Source organism: Microtus oregoni, unplaced genomic scaffold (assembly GCF_018167655.1).
Source record: "Microtus oregoni isolate MIOR12 unplaced genomic scaffold, Mior012 000018F_ref0000195, whole genome shotgun sequence".
NCBI classification, from domain to species: domain Eukaryota; kingdom Metazoa; phylum Chordata; class Mammalia; order Rodentia; family Cricetidae; genus Microtus; species Microtus oregoni.
The window spans coordinates 29,722,782-29,735,336 of record NW_024543077.1 but is presented as its reverse complement, the minus strand read 5'-3'; the positions used below and the strand labels follow the sequence as shown (position 1 = coordinate 29,735,336).

At 37.5% G+C, this 12,555-nt stretch overlaps 1 pseudogene; it reads left to right on the top strand.

Moving 5' to 3' along the window:
• The first annotated feature begins 1,443 nt into the window (after window positions 1–1,443).
• On the top strand, window positions 1,444–10,681 carry LOC121458817 (annotated as a pseudogene).
• The last annotated feature ends 1,874 nt before the right edge of the window (window positions 10,682–12,555 follow it).

Here is a 12,555-nt window from a genome sequence, read left to right as displayed (position 1 = left end):
CCTGGAATTATCTGACAAACTAAACCAAAACTAAACAATGCTGACAGAATATCTGTAGTTGAGAGGGCCTGAGAAGACAGGTGAGATTTTCTTGTAAGAAGAAGGAACTCAGTTTGAGCCCAAGAATCCATGCTGAAGAGAAAACGAAAAAAGTCACAAGGACTTTTAACACTAGTAATGGGAAAGGGACATGGAGACAAATGAGTACCTGGGGCTTGTTGGTCAGCTAGCCTAGTCTACTTGGAAAGTTACAAAGCAATCAGACACCCTATCTGAAAAGAAATAGAAAATAAAAGTTTGGTCAAATCAAAGGCCTGAAACCAGAGATTCACTTCTGTCTTCCAAATATATACACACACATATACACAATCACATACTTATATTTCCACAAGTATATACACACAGAATGCCCAAACATACACACACAGTTGTACAATAGCACATACAAATACATACAATAGTACATACAATTCATTGCTAGCTTTGATTGTGTCTTTCTATGGTTATTTATGCTGGTTTATATTTGTAACACACATTCTCAGCTATTGAGTAGGTTTGATGTAAAAAAGATATCAACTTCGTGACAGGTTTTGAATATTTTGCAAAGCAAATCCCATGTACAAGGAACATCTGTGGTGGGGTGATTATTCTGTTGTATCCTCTGAAGATTTGTCACTCAACTTGCTTTAATAAAACAATGACTGTCCAGCAAGATAGGCATGAGACAGAGGGAGCATGTCTAGATTGTTTCATGCTAATAAATGTTCTACTATGTGGAGAATATGTGTTAACTTAAAAATGTCACAGGTAGTTAGTAATAAGCCTGATATATTGGGCAAGTATTTTCAATTATTAAAATCCTCTATGTAGTTACTTTGAACTGGTATGTAGGAAAGAAATGACTGTTTAAAAATGGCATTCTGGAAGAGCAGAGGCGTTCTGTAGGGCTGGGTTGAAAGTCTCTGTCTAATAGCATCGGCCTGACCCCCAGTTCGGGGGGCACCTAGCCAGGGGCTGTCCTCTCTTAATCTAGCCTTTCATGTACTTGGTATTAACCAAGACACAGAGAGCTGGTCTCGCTCCGGGATCAGAGAAGGAGGAGAGTGACAGGTCCTGGGCCCTTCCTGCATACCCTGAGGCGACCAGAACTCCAGCCTTAGGGAGTGAGCAGGGCCTTTAGCTGCCTCGCTCCCTGCTTTTCCTCTCCTTCAGCATTGTCTACTAGCTACTTTTCCTGCTCTCTCTCCCAGGAGATGAACATTTGAGCCTGAGATGGCAGCCACCCTGCTCATGGCTGGGTCCCAGATCAGACTTAATGCCAATGCCTTCTCGACATTTCTAACCATGTCTCTAATTTCAAGAAGAAAGGCTGGGAATAAGCTCCTAGATGCTAAGTAGTGAGGAAGCATTGTGTGATTTCAGGCCCCTGTGACATTTGAAGATATGGCCATGTTCCTCACTCGGGAAGAATGGAGACCTCTGGATCCTACACAAAGAGACCTTTACAGGGAAGTGATGCAGGAGAATTATGGAAATGTTGTCTCACTGGACTTTGAGATCAGGAGCGAGAACGAACAAAACCCGAAAGAAGAGCTTAGTGAAGATGTGGAGTTTGTGACCATGTCCAAAGAGCCTATTGGGGATGCTGAGAAGAACCCGGAAAGCGAAGAAGTCTTTGAAAGTGGGGACAGGTCCGAAAAACAGTGGGGAGAGCTGACCGCAGAGGAGTGGGTCAGCTACCCTCTCCAACAGGTCACTGACCTGCTGGCCCACAAAGAAGTTCACACAGGCATCCGCTATCACATATGTTCTCAGTGTGGGAAGGCCTTGCTTTTCTGCTTAGTGGACAAGGATAGAGTTTGTTTTTATGGATCTGATTTGAGAGGCAAATTGTGTGTCTTTACTGGCCCCTTTTAATGTTGGCTCTTTTCAGAGAGATGTTATTTCTTTAACTACTTCTAGATTCAGAGAAAAGGTACTTTCTTTTGCCTCTGGTTTCAGGACCAATGTATGTTTCTTTGAATACCCTTTCACAAACCAATAATGCTTCATAAAATGTTTGTCCATTAGTTTGCTACTTCAAACTAAAATAATAAGAGGTATCATGATGCTTGAACAAATTGTTGACACTATAAAATTCTTTTCTATACAATAACTGTTTTTGTTTAAAGAATAATTTACAATAAGCCCTCAGTTTTTTCCCTCAGGTCCAAAGATTATGGTAATATGCACCACAAACTTAATCAGATTGATGACAAACAAAAAGTCTTACTCCTATATGAAGCACAAAACATTCTGACACTGATTTTCATAGAGTATCACTACAGTAAGATTTTTCTCATGTTTTTAAAGAACACACATATTAAACTCAGAGTTTCTCTATAGGATGTCTTATTTTAAATATTTGGAGATGATTGGGAAAAAAGATACAGGACAGATTCCGTTTACATGTATCTCTCCAGTACGTGTTCTCTTATGCAACTGAAGATGATTGTGACATGCAAAGTCCTTACCACATTGATGGCATTCATAGGGTTTCTTGCCAGTATGTGTTCTTTTATGATTTTGAAGAGAACAGTTGTGAGCTTACCTCATTGATTACATTCAAAGGGTTTCTCTCCAGTATGTGTTCTTTTATGCCTTTGAAGATGACTGTGTTGAGCAAAGGCCTTACCAGACTGATTACATTCATAGGGTTTCTCTCCAGTATGTGTTCTTTTATGGTATTGAAGGTGACTATGACGTGCAAAGGCCTTACCACACTGATTACATTCATAGGGTTTCTCTCCAGTATGTGTTCTTTTATGTCTTTGAAGATTATCCTGACGTGCAAAGCATTTACCACATTGATGATATTCATAGGGTTTCTCTCTAGTATGTGTTCTTTTATTCTTTTGAAGATGACTGTGATCAGCAAAGGCCTTACCAAGCAGATTAAATTTATATGATTTTTCTTCATTATGTGTTCTTTTATGACTTTGATGAGTTTCATAAAGAACAAAGTCTTTATCATCTTCACTATACTCATAGAGTTTCTCTCAAGTGTTTGTTCTTTCATGCATTTGATGATGACTGTGATAGTCAAAGGCTTTACCACATTGCTTAATTTCACAGCATTTTTCTCTGGTGTGTGTTTTTTCATTCCTTTGAAGGTGAGTGTCATAAGACAAGGCTTTACCACAGTGAGAACATCCTGAAAATTTCTCTCCAATTTGATTTCTTTTAATCCTGCAAGGATAATTTACACATGTAAAAGCTTTACCACATTCAATACACTGTTGAACCTCAGATCTGTATGAATTAATTTCATAATTTGTTCCAATTGTAAAAATGAATCAAATATTAATGTCTTATACCTTCATTTAAAATCATGTTTTCTTCTTTCATTAGGAAAAATATTTGTGATGATAAATTCCTTTGTGTCATGGTTTACCATTTCATCTATAACTATCCCTATGTTTTTTCTATGATATTTTTCACATTTTTTAAAAAAAACTGCATACACTGAATGCCTTACAAACTTTACTGCATTCATAAATTTTACTATGAATCATTATACATTGGCTAAGTGAACAAAGACACCAAGAAGTATTGGCAGACTTAGAACTCTTGGGGCTTTTTTGTAATGTGAAGTTGTTTATGTATTAACAATGATGGTAGAAAACCAATTACTGTATACTTGGTCTTAATTGAACAAGTATACTCTCCATGGGAACTACAGTTTATCTTCTAATTGTTCTTAATGAGTCGTATGCTATATCTTTCCATATCCATATTCCCATATGCTTGTATCAAGAGTTAACATATGATATACATAGTCAAGGAAGAATAGTAAATAAAAGATTTCCACATTGAATCCTCATGGTTTGACTTGCTGTTCCTCATAGACTTGTGGTATAGATATTAAGGTTTCTCCATAACAACTGCCCCTTGACCCTTGACTCTAACTGCCACTTTCACTAAACTTAGCAAGTCACAAAAACTTAATGAGTAATCCAAGTCTTACCATGAGCTATTGATTGAGGAGAAAGTTTGCAGCTACACTCATCACTGAAATGTGTATAAAGTTATTGTCATAAGTAGCAAGAAAGAAATGGACTGGCAGATCTACTACATAGCTCTCACGTTGCTATGATTCAAATGGTGATTTCTGTTTAGTCATTGCTTCCTTGACTTTTTCTTTTTCTTTTTTTTGGGTTTTTTTGAGACAGGGTTTCTCTGTGGCTTTGGAGACTGTCCTGGAACTAGCTCTGTAGACCAGGCTGGTCTCAAACTCCCAGAGATCCGCCTGCCTCTGCCTCCCGAGTGCTGTTGACTTTTTCTTTAACGAATGCCTTGCAAATGCAATTCACATATGAGAAATTGAGGAATATGGATTTGTGAGAATTTAATAACCATCAATGCATTTAAATCTGTGATTATTTACACTGCTACTTTTGATTCGTTGTTCCTGGACATATTACAAATTCATCAGAGGCACATTGTTATAAACTTGCACAGGAAAATTACCTTGCAGGTCTTCTAGAGCATTGACTATGTTCTTCAGTGTTACAGTCCTCCAAAATGTACCCTGAAATACAGTACCAGAATATGTATGTTATATTATTAAATATTGTACAACAATTAGTTCATTATCTTTTTTTTTATTTTTTTAAATTTATTTATTTATTTTTTTTGGTTTTTCGAGACAGGGTTTCTCTGTGGTTTTGGAGCCTGTCCTGAAACTAGCTCTTGTAGACCAGGCTGGTCTCAAACTCACAGAGATCCGCCTGCCTCTGCCTCCCGAGTGCTGGGATTAAAGGCGTGCGCCACCACCGCCCGGCTAGCTCATTATCTTAAGTGCACCTCAGAACTATGATTGTGTTATTCATCTCATTTTCTTCTTTCTAAATCAAATTACAGAACAACATTATAAGGCAAGGAAAGGTTGTCTCCATATTTTGAAACATGAAGGAAATTCATTTTTACCTATAGTAGTGAGGTTCCTGAAGGTCTCCAGCATCACATCTTTATAGAGATTTTTCTGGGAAGGACTCAGCAAATCCCACTCTTCCTGAGTGAAGTTGATATGTAGATCATCATAGGTCACTGCCTTCAAAAATATACCATACGTGTGTATATACCATAAGCATGACAGTGACATCATTGGAAATGCATACTTCTTTGAAAGTACAGTTGTATGATTCTGGTGTTCCCCATTCTTATTCTGTGATATAGTCAGTTACTTTAGAAATAAATTGAAAAGGAGAGTCAATTCTGTCATTTCTATACAATTTGAATGGGATTTCACCTTATAAGAATAATATCTATTAACAGGGTGAGACAAGAAAAAAAGATCAACAGTAAATTGTATGCATGAGAAAATTGTATGAAAAATTCCTCATTACAGAAAGAAAAAATGATACACAAATGGGTGTATTGGTTTATTGTGTCTTTAACCACAACACTGAGAAAACAGAGGTGGGTATATTTGTCTCTGAGTTGAATGTCATGCAAGTCAATATAATCAGGTCCAGGAGAGGTGGCAGTACACATTAAATCTCTGTCTCCATTGCAAACCTCAATAACATAAACAATGGGATAGAAAAACTAACAGGCTTTTATTGAAGTTTCTACAAAGAGTTGTTTTCACTCCAGTTCTGTAGTCTTCTTCCAGACCCTGAAGTACCCTAATATAAACTGCAATACCAATAACATTTTGTAGAAAAAGAACTTCCTGTATAAAACAGTTAAAAGTGGACAGATGAAAACAGTAGAAATATAAATGTTGGTCATAAATAATCAACACAGACCTGGAGAGAGGGCAGATTAATTCAGCACTCTTGCTGATCTTGAATGGAGATGGACAAATTTGCCTGTACTTACATGGGGATTATAACTATCCATTTTCCAGGGTAAGGATTTCTGATATCCTTTGATCACTTTCATGGTACATATCCATGCAGGCATATAAAACAGTCATATTGATTTAAAAAAAATCATAGCAAGCATAACAAGCAAGTAGATGTTCATACAACTGTAATTTAATGACTCAAAATACTCAGGCAGTATTAACGCTATCAATCCATGGGATGGCATCCTGGGAATCAGAGAGATACCCTCTGTCAAATTTTAAAATTCCAGATAAGCATGAAGCTCAGCACAGCAGCTTATACTTGACATAAAAAATACCTGCATTCCAGGGCCATCATCCAATAAGATAACAACAAATAGAGCCAGGAATAATGCCTCCCTTTACTTTCAGGAATTTAGAGCCACACAATGACTCAGATGAGCAAACAAAACAATTAAAACAGCAGGATACCAAACTCTTGAGCACTGAATAACAACTGTTTCTGCTATATCTTCTGTGATTTAGAGATTGAGCCTATAATGATTATACATTTCAGTATTAATACGAATTTGGCTGATTAACGTCAAGCACAACACAGTAGATATAAATGTCAGGAAATTATTTATGGTATTGAAACTCATAGCATACAATGAGGAATTTCATCTAGAAAGGCTTCTCCTACTAAGGATCCACAGAAAATTGAAATAAAACCAATAAGGAGAGAAAGTTCTTCAAATACATGATATTTTCTGGTGGGTTGTTTATTTAATCAAGTACATTCTGAACCCAGTCACTATTGGTCCATGGTCAACAAATGAAAGAAATCATTTCATCACTTAAAAGATTCACATTTAGCCGGGCGGTGGTGGCGAACGCCAGTAATCCCAGCACTCGGGAGGCAGAGGCAGGTGGATTTCTGTGATTTCGAGACCAGCCTGGTCTACAGAGCTAGTTCCAGGACAGGATCCAAAACCACAGAGAAACCTTGTCTCGAAAAAACCAAAAAAAAAAAAAAAAGATTCACATTTAATGACCCTTAAAGAAGGACTCTTAGAAGAAATGCAATACTAGCTCAGAATTGAGAAATAGATGTTTATTTATTAGGGATAGACTCACAAATCAGAATCCTATCAAATCAGAACTGAGATCAGAAACCGAATCATGCAGCCAGAAAGAGGCTGGACTCATGCTCTATACTGGTATATATAATATAAGAGGCCATGCCTTAGTGGTCAGGAAATCACTGGCTGTAAGGTTTCCTGCAGCACCTTCTCCTTTTGTTTAAATAAGAGAGTTCTAAGCCCAATACACAATACTATACTATGAATAAGAACAATATATTCATTAATTATCCTATCCTAACTATTTTATGTCTTGTATAATAACTTAGCCAAGTCATGAGAGGAAAGGAACTTCAACTATCTAGTCTTCAACCTCATCGAAGATCCAAGAAGGGAAAATAATATTACTTGAGTAAGAAGGAAGTGCAATCAAGCAACTTTCAAAATGTGTAACAAATTACAGAGACAACTGGCTCCCTGGGCAATCATCCAAAGTCTCATTTGCAATGTTGAAACAACCAACTTTGGCAAAGACCTAGAATAAGTGACCGGCCACTTAAGGAGGTAGGAAAATTTTAAAAACCATATTATCCTATCTTGGCAAGATTTAACAATCCTGCTTATCCATTTTTGGATATCATGTATCTTGTCAGTAGTTGAGACACGAACATGTCTTTGCCTAAAGGCCAGTTTTGCCAAGAAGAAAACAAGCTACAAGTGAAGTGACCAGTGTTCAACATTCTATTGGAAATAGAATGATGCTACTAGGAGCAATTGTGTCTCACTTAAACATAACTCAAAGTTATTTAAATGCCATAATCTACAGCTCTTTGAAGTGGTTGAAGATTACCTATATGTGAAGAATATAATCTCTACGTATCTAAAGAACCTGATTATTCCAACTATAAAAACCATAAATGACTATTGATCTATAATTCTTAATACCTATAAACTTAAAAATTAAGGCTCATATTAGAATATTATACAAGGGGGCTGGAGAGATGGCTCGGTGGTTAAGAGCATTGCCTGTTCTTCCAAAGGTCCTGAGTTCAATTCCCGGCAACCACATGGTGGTTCACAACCATCAGTAAAGAGGTCTGGTGCCCTCTTCTGGCCTGCAGGCATACACACAGACAGAATATTGTATACATAATAAATAAATAAATATTGGAATATTATACAATGAACAACTGAAACAAATGAGGACAATGACTTCAAAATGTAAACAATGTATAAGTATCTTGAACAGAGGTAGAAATGTATGTTGCAATATGATAAATATATATCAATCCATAAAGAGGTTTTAAGCAGAGGTAGAAGCATGAATGCATACAATATTCAATATAATTTCACATTATATTAATATACAATAATCTACAGGAAATAATAATTTCCTATAAATAATAACTCACAATATTCACTCTATTTACTCACTATTATTATTAGTGTGAGTAAGCTCACACTAATCTATTATCCCATCCAATTTTCCCATTTTTTTTCAAAGTGATCCCTCAGCCTCTAAAATTTTCTCTCCATCTTGCAGCCCTATAGCAATTATAATCAACCCCTAAATGATATCCCTAATTCTGAGAACAACCTTTGTTGGGAGAGGAGACATTGTCTTTTAGAATTACTTCCAGCTGTCATGGGGGGGGGGGATTTTCTTTCTATGGGATCCTGTGAAAGTAAAATGATGGTTAAGTTCCAAGATTACTGTCTGGTACAATTGCAAATAGTCTCTGCATATTTGGTAAGGTTTTTCTAAGCTTCCTATTAGGAGGTCTGTCCAGAACATTGTAAAAAGTGTACCATTTCAGCTAACCAAGTTGGAACCATCTTGACTAGCTGGTACTCAAAACAGATCTTGTAGTAGCGCTATCATCATCATGACGTAATATCAACCAGGTTGAGTTGATGTTCTGGGGCCACATCTTCTTCCTGGAAATTTCAAAATTCACTGCAGGAAAATTTATTGTTCATTGTGCAAACCTTCAACATTAATTATATAGACATATACAAACAAATATATTCAGTGACATGTACAATAGAGACAAAAATAGATATAAAGAAAAGTAAATTTTTTTCTAAATTCTTTTTTCTTTCTGTCCCATGCTCCTGACATGAGACAGAAACTCTGAATTTTTCTTTTAACATGTTTGGATTTATAGAGGGACAGAGCCAGTGTCCAACTCCAAAGCCAACTTGATATATTCATAAACATTTATCCACCTAGAAAAGGCACCCAAAGTAATGATAGGATAAAAGTGTAGATTATTGAATCTACTCTTAAAAAAAATCAAAAGGCATATATATGTATGATGAGATAAAATGGTAGATCATTAAAATTAATTTAAAAAGTAACTACTTATTTAAATATTTTACATTGATATAGATATGTATGCTTCCTTTTGATAGTAATTTGATATTATTTTTGTTAAAACATACTGTCTATGATGTTATATTTTTACTCAAGATATTTTACCTAAAACAACTAACTTAAACATGTAGTGAAAATAGTTGCCAGGCAGTGGTGGCGCACACCTTTAATCCCAACACTCGGGAGGCAGAGGCAAGGAGATCTCTGTGAGTTCGAGACCAGCCTGGTCTACAAGAGCTAGTTTCAGGACAGGCTCCAAAACCACAGAGAAACCCTGTCTCGAAAAAGCAAAAAAAAAAAAAAAAAAAGAAAAGAAAAAAAAATATTTAGTCCTTGAAAGTTATTATTATTAAAGTACTGCATATTAGTAGTTTGTTACTTATTAAAGTTGAAAGTATAATCATGTTAGGTATATTTTAACATTATACAGAATTTTATTATGCCTGCTGTTCTTCTTCCAGGAACCTTGATGTTGGTGAATAACATCTGTGTTAGCCAACAGAAAAAGCAGTGATCTCAAAGTGACCCTTAAACTATTGTTTCTGACCTCTAATTACTGATCTATCTTCCAACGACAGAAGTCTCATGATATGGATATTCTCTTAGCAAACAAAAGAGGTCTCTTGTGATGTCTCTCCCGGCCCTAGTACTTTCTTCTGGTTTAGATAAATGCTGCTTCACTGATACCCAATCCCAAACAACCTAGAGAAATGATTTGAAGAAAAGTGGGGGAAGCAGGTGGTTGGGGATCCCTGCCTGAGAAGTGGGCCTTTGGGGAGACTGGGAATGAGGATCCTTCAGCTACAGGTTCTGGGACCAGCTGGGGAGTCCCCAGAAGCCAGAAGGAGCACTTCAAGGACAGCATCATTGAGGACCCAGAGCTAGAAGGTGATCAAAGCTTCAGGGAGTCAGGGAGATAGAGAAAGAGGATGAGAAATTAAAGGAGCTACAAAATGAGGTAGAGAAGCAGATGAATAAGAATACAACCCCAAAATAAGAGTACAACCCCAGACAATGCTGGCTCAGTGATCACCTCTTGAGGAGAAGATGGAGGCTGATGCCAGTTCCATCTATGTTGGCAATGTGGACTATGGTGCAACAGCAGAAGAGCTGGAAGCTCACTTTCGTGGCTGTGGTTCAGTCAACCGTGTTACTAATTTGTCAGTCTGTAACAAATTCAGTGGCCTTGGCAAAGGATTTGAAGATGTAGACTTCTTAGACAAAGAGTCAGTGAGGACTCCCCTGGCTTTAGGTGAGTCCCTGTTTAGAGTGAGAAAAATCCAATACCATGCCCAGACTACTAATTACAACATCTCCCTGTCTTGATTCTACAGTGGTTTTAACAGCAGGCCCTGGGATCAAGTCTACAGGGGCCAGGCTAGAGTGACATCATGGTATTCCCCTTACTAAAAAAAGTATTAGAAGGAGAGAGGGGGGAAAAAAGAGGAAAGAAGGGAAAAAAGAATTTAAAAAGATAGAAAACAAACGATGACCTCGATGGGAAAAAATGTTTTTTAAAAAAGATATACTGGGGGGCTGAGAGATGGCTCAGAGGTTAAGAGTAATGACTGTTCTTCCAGCGATCCTGAGTTCAATTCCCAGCAACCACATGGTGACTCACAACCAATTATAATGAGATCTGGTGCCCTCTGCTGGCCTGCAGGGATAAATAAATAAATAAATAAATAAATCTTTATAAAAAGTTATTCTGTGGAAGGAGGAGAATCCCAAAATTAACTGTAGGGACCTGCTCTGGGCAGTAGGGGAGGCCCAGGGAATGGGGCAGGTGTGACATATTTCCTATGGAGATTCAACATGGACACTTCTCAAATGTGCAAACTGTTTCCTGTTTCTCTGCTCCACTTCACTCTCTTTGGGACTGCTCAATGGTAGGTCGGTACGGGTGGTAGAAGAACATTTTTTACACAGAGTTCTGGAAGGGCACCAATTTGTTCAGCTTATTTTCTTCCCTCATCTTCTCTCTGTCTTTTGCAGTCCCTGCCTGCTTCTGATTTACCACATCTAGGCACACGCTACCCTTCTTTCCTCAGGGCTCCAGCCTCTCCAGTTTTTTTGGTGAACTATTTTGTTTGCTTTTTTGTTTATTTTTCTGTCTTGAGTGTCTTTCTTTGCAGGTTTTTGTACCAGAAAGAACTCACTCCCAGTAGATTCAGTGTAAATTAACTTACCTTAGAGAAATACAGTACTTTGTTTTGGGAAGTTTTGCAGTGTTTTTTTTTTTATTTATTTATCAGGTGTTCTTGTTTTGTTTTATTTTATCTTTACATTTTTCCCTTTTATTTAAAAGGAATGGGAAGAAGTGGGAATAAGGAGGTGGGAGCTGGATTTTGTTTATTTTCTTAAACTCATTTAAAAGGGATGGGTTTTTTTTTAAATAATGTGTCATGGAGAATGTTGTTTATGGAAAACAAAAAAAATGATTTAAATTTATTTTCTGCTACATGGATTATGGTCCGAGATGTGGATTATGCTCTATCTACCTGTCCAATACAATGCACACCTGAGAAATGTCTGCAGATCAGAAACTCCTTTTTCCCCTGGAAGTAAGCTTCACTGGATCACACCATTGCAGCAAGTGGCAGGATCACATTAAAAGCATTCTGGTGATGCATTGCTAGAAGGTCAATATCATCAATTCCTACCACTTCCTAAACTATTTTTAATCCTTATAACACAAACCTGAAATTGGAATGCAATATTGAGAAATTCTGGAATCTAGACCTTCAGTTTTCTAATCTCTCTTCCCACTGCACACCAAGAGCAGTGCCCATGTGTGTACTCTGGACAATCACAATCACATCCTGAATTTCCAGAGACTCTCCTGCCCCAATAAATTCATATACAGGGAGGCTCAGAGAACAAGGGCCACTGTCATCATGAACCACATGGACCAACATGCTGGCTCATGATCAGTCCAAGTCACAGCAGAAATGACAGTTCAACAGACTTGAACACCCAATACTCGCCATGGTATAGCTTGTGATCTTCCTTCCAACTCCTACTGCAGAGGCAGAATAGAATCATGGAAAGAACCCACAAACTGTCTGCTACTAGTACTCCCCATTTCTTACCCTTCCCAGAATTCCTTAATGGTTAGGGCCACATCGCTGGGCCTCAAAATATTAGCTGCTCCTCTATAGAAGGATCAGATATCAAAAGACTCGGACAGCATAGTCCTTCCAGTCCGCCCTCGCAGCCCAGAAGACAGGGGCCTAGATTAGAACGTTTGTCTTTAGTACACATGATTCCACTCCCCTATAGCA